The sequence below is a fragment of the Wasmannia auropunctata genome, unplaced genomic scaffold (genome assembly GCF_000956235.1).
Source record: "Wasmannia auropunctata unplaced genomic scaffold, wasmannia.A_1.0 LD336090.1, whole genome shotgun sequence".
NCBI lineage: Eukaryota > Metazoa > Arthropoda > Insecta > Hymenoptera > Formicidae > Wasmannia > Wasmannia auropunctata.
This window is the reverse complement of record NW_012026800.1, coordinates 4,763,943-4,769,396: the sequence shown is the minus strand read 5'-3', so window position 1 is coordinate 4,769,396 and position 5,454 is coordinate 4,763,943. Positions and strand designations below refer to the sequence as shown.

The 5,454-nt window shown below is 29.7% G+C and overlaps 1 pseudogene; it reads right to left on the bottom strand.

Moving 5' to 3' along the window:
* Window positions 1-2,724: 2,724 nt before the first annotated feature.
* On the bottom strand, window positions 2,725-4,376 carry LOC105448093 (annotated as a pseudogene).
* Window positions 4,377-5,454: the final 1,078 nt, after the last annotated feature.

Sequence of the window (5,454 nt, the reverse complement as noted above, 5' to 3'; positions counted from 1 at the left end):
TTATGGGTCACGATATGAAAAATGAATTGTTTTTTTCCTTATTTCTCGACAAAATTTGATTAAAGTCTTGCATATGCTTAACTCCTCATTCTGCTCTGTCATTTAAGCATTTTTACAATTTCCATATCAATTTCATATTAATTTCAAACTAGCTGCAATTACTTTTTTTAGAAAGTTTAAGAGAAAAATGTTTATTCGTCGATAGTTTTGAATTATAAAGTTCTCATGCACTAAATTTCAAAAATATAAATCATAAATCTATACTAAAATAAAATTAAAAAGAATTTTAAATTGAGAGTTAATTGCGTAATTCACTCAGGTGTTTTTCTCTTTTTCTCTCTTTCTCTGAAGCACATTACGGAAATATTGCCATTTAATATTTGCAAAAAATAAACTTGATATTTACAAAGTGTTCCAAGAATTAATTTAAAAACTTCAAGTTAGATGTGCCACGTCTTTCCGTTGTCCGATCGAGCTCAGCTTTTACACAATTTGTTTTCTCACGAAATGGGACAACTTTAGGGGGCGTCGTGAAAAAAATTTAAAAGTTAAAAATAAGGTCCACCCTAGTATATATAGAATACATATACTTATAATTTATCTCGTAACGCAGTTCTATATTCCGAAATATCAAATATCAATTTTTACATACAATCATGTAACATAAAGTACATAATATATTTTTATTGGTATTATTATTTTATTTGTTTAAGGTTTTTATTTGGCTACGTGTTAAAATTCTCAAGCTTCCGTGGAATTTTTAATAAAGTGTTCCGCAAAATATTCAATCAAGTGGCTAATTTCAGTCCAGAGAAAAATGCAGAACTTAAGAAAAAATCAGACAAACAATTATCAAGTTTATCTACCATGCATTAATAATAAAGCGAGATTGTATAAATTTTAATATCACAATTTGAACATGCTTTTTCTTTTGGTACTTTTTTTCGAACTAATTTATAAAAATATATCGACATATCGAAAAACATACGAGATAGATACATCATATTTATTTTTTTTTATAGTATCAATTACAACTCTTAATATTTCTCTTAGTTCTTTATTACATAATATTTGTACCTATGCATTGTAAAAAGTTTCTTAACTTTTATGAAATAATATTTTTTGATTTATCATTGTTTTATTTAAATCAATTTGATTATATTTAGAAACATTTATAATAATTTGGTTATAATAAAGAGATAACTTGCGCGATAGAAAAAAGAATTTTCGTTTTAAAATAAAAGCACTTGCACATAATTTGAATAACAAAAAATATGTCATCGGGATCCAAAAAGAAGGAAAGAAAAAAGTTATATACCTAAACATAGGCTATAACTCGTTTCCGAGTTATAATCACATTTATGTTAAAAAAAACTGCAATTTAGTTTTTATAATCATTATTGTAATAAAAATTATAATTCATAATAATAATCATAATTAGTCATAATAATTCATTTTTTTCCAGGATTCTCCACGTGGACTCATAGTTCGCTTGGCATTCTTCCTTTTAATTTTTTAAATTTTAAATTTTTATTTTTTTTCAATTTCTCGATATCTATAAATACGATTACATTATTTTTAAAATCAAAGATAAACATAAACAGATGTTCAAATCGAATTAAATAATATGTTCAAAATGACCATCTTTAGCACGAATGCAGGCCGTTATTCTACTATTAAAGAAATTCCAAACTCTTTGAAAAACATTTGGATCTTTTCAAACTATTGCAATTAATACTCGATTAACCAAACTCGATTTAAATATCTGTTTGTGTTTATCCTTCTAAAAATAATGTAATCGTATTTACAATTATCGAGAAATTGAAAAAAAAAAACAGACGCCAAGCGGACTGTGCCTCCACGTGGTGAATTCTATATAACATTGTCTTGTGAATAATAAGAGAAAATTCTGTATGTATTAAAAACACTATAACATTTATTTTTATATATTCTTATAATACTCTAAGAAAATCAGTTAAATATAAACTTATGTATATATAAATAAATATTGTTTATTTTTCTTTTTTTTGGAATTTGAAAATTTGTTTAAAAATTATTATAACCTTGAGTACAATAACCTGATATCTTAATAATATCCTATTTAGGGAAGCCATCTTCGATAATCTTGTTCTTGTTGTGACATGTTGTGTTTGAGCTTGAGTGATCTTTAAAAGATTTTAGACGGCGCTAACAGCAGATTGGACACATTTTAATACTGAAGTATGTTAAACATCTTGATCGATAAATTATTATATTTCATCCAAGTACTAATAATCGTACTTAAAGTACTATCAAATTTTATAATATACATGTATATACATATTCGACCAATTTGCATATATCTCGCTTGAACATATTAAAGCTATTTAAATATACCTACGATTTTTGTAACATTGCAACAAAAATAGTTCACATTTCTGCTGAACTCGCTGTAAAAATGGTCTTGAAAAGAATTTGTAACTTTAACTAAAGTATATTAACCTATATATTTCTTCATGTATACTTCAATTTCTTTTGTCATAGTCTAAATATAAAGGCATAAAAAAATTAAGAGTTTAAGGGACCGCTTTACTTCTTTTCTCTCTCATGAATTATTGTACGTATAAAATTTTATATGTCTTCTTTTTGCATAAGATTTTGTGAATAGAAATAAGATTGATAAAGTAGACTGTTCTGTGATAATATTGTCCTCACTGTCGGCATTTTGGTACCGATAAGTTCAATTCACTGTGATTGTTTTTCTCGCAAGCCTTCTTTGCATGTTGTAAAAGATTTTGCCATTTGATTGCCCGTTTTCTCCACTATTTGTGAGAAATAGCCATTTGGTTTGTTGTGCAACAGCTCGTACGGACAAACGAATTCCTGTTGGCGTGACAATTCTGATTATTAAATACAAAAATAGATAAGTTTTTCTGAAAAAATTACAAAGTTTTCCAAAAAAATTTAACTATTAAATTCTTTATATATACAATACTGATTCTTTTTAGAATACGTACTGTTCAACTAAATATTGATTTTGAAGGAAACATATTGTGAATCATAAAACATTATTGTTATAATTTTATTTTAATTCCTTGAAAATTCTAATTGTCAAAGATTTAAATACTGAATATTTATTTGATGATGGTCACCCTTCTTTATTTCTACTTAAATATATAATAAGCATTCTCTTTTACCAGAAATTGAATTTATTATGCTATTAATTAATATTGTTATAAATAAATCACAGATAGTTACACAGAAGGTTATATCTTTTTAGTTGTATTTCAAAATATAAAATCAATATTTTTCTTAACATATTGATTCTTTACTAAAACGGAAAAACCTACCACGATGGAACCATTGTCCATCACGACAATTCGATCGCTGTCTATAATGGTATTCAAACGATGTGCTATAGTGATGACGGAGCATTCTTTAAAATTCTTTCTTATTGTATCTTGAATTAAGGCATTGGTGCTAAAAGCAGAAATATCAGCAAATATACTATAAATTTAGAAATTGTGTTTTATATTAATTGATAATGACAGCGCTTTACAAATATAGAACAAAGATCTTTACTAAAAATATAATCCAATCTAATTTTAAAAGATTTCATTTTTTTCTAAAATTTTGAATTTATAACAGCATAAATATTTATCATACCTTACTGTGGAGATATCAAATTAAATTCTACTATTAAAAAATTAAAGAATTACTGCGAATCAATGTTGCCGTTGCCTCATCAAGAACGAGCAAGCAATTATTCCTCAGAATGGCCCTGGCCAAACATATAAGCTACCTTTGGCCGACGCTGAAGTTGTGCCCGCCGTAGAAGATATTGCGGTCCAATGCAACGTCGTTCAGCTTGATCTGCTGCAGCACTTCCTACAGTTTCATGTTGTCGTACTGATTGAACGGATCCAAATTATAACATAGACTCTCAGAGAAGAACACCGATTCCTGCGGTATAATGAAGATCTTGCAGCGCAACTCGCGCAAGCCTATAGTGCTTGTGTCCCGACCATCGAGTCTTGTGATTCTTGTCTTGAGTGATTTCACCCTTCAGACCCTCGTTGAACAAACGGAAAAGTGCCGAGATCAACGAGGATTTGCCGGCGCTAGTTTGTTCCACCACTCCAACTTTCCAGCCGGGCTCGATGAATATGTTCAGATTTTATAAGTGCGAAGGCGTGATAAAACGGAAAATGTGTTCGCAAGAACAAACGGTCGATATCTATCTTCAAAACTGGTGGATCATTCTTGTGATACTTCATGCTGACGTTCTTAAAGATTAATTGTCCTTGGGACGGCCATGTGGACGGCGGATTGTCCGAGGAAATAGGCTGCTCTTTGGGAAGATTCGAGTACTGGAGAATTCTTTCTACGGAGGTCATCATCGATGTCATCTGAATGAAATCTTTATGCCGAATTGCACGGCAGTGATCAGATTGCCATATGGCGATACCTACCTCACTGTCATCTACGCTATCTACAGCATGTAGATCAACAAAGAAACTTGTAATATAAATATATGCACTAATAGTTAGTGCATACCTTGAAATTATTCAAACATATTTTCTAAAATACTAATCACACGTAAAAATAAGAACAAACGTACTGAAGTTTAAATATCAAAAGATTATTTGCTTCTATTAATTTCATTATAGCTTTCTGTATCTTTCTAAAATTCTTAGAAAGTTATGAAGAATATTATTTCCTCAATGGACAAGAATTTTTTAATTAATTATAATTTAACATTCTCATTTGTCAGTATTAAGGAGAAGCAAACGCAAGCGAGGAACAAGCACATAATTAGATTCGAAAAATGCTGAAAGACGACAAGCATGCTAAGTACAGATACCATGTGCCGCTGTAACGGTTTTGCAACACGTCAAATTGTTTTCGAATCAATTTTTCAATTCCGGCGCCGCTATTTCTGATTGTCGGTAGACCGTTCAGCGTTGCATTCACGTGCGAGAACAAAGGGCTCTTCGCTGAAAAGGCAAACGCAAAAAACGATCCTAAAAAAGATGGTTTTTTCGCCCGTTTTTTGGACTCTCGATTTTAGGACCGAACTGTGTGCCAAATGGTATCCTGTAATGAGATATTATAATCACAGAGAAGTTTCAAGTTGAAGTGACAATTGTTAACAGAGTTGGAGGTGGAATCAAAATTCATTTCACTGATCGACATGCAAAGGTTTTCTGCAAAAGGAAAGTGATTTCCTGTAGATTTTGGGGCTCTCAAAATTTGTCTATCACATTATATTTTTAGGAAAATGTTAAATCCCTTAATTAAAGAATGCATTTTTCACAATTTTTGAAAAATTGCAGCGGACGAATCTGCTGTACTAGAAACTTATAAAAAAATCTTAAATAAAAACTTAATTATTGTACTTGAGCCTAAATATCTCCATTATTATGAAACTATTTATTTGCATCACCGTTGCGATTTTTCAAAAATTGCGAAAAA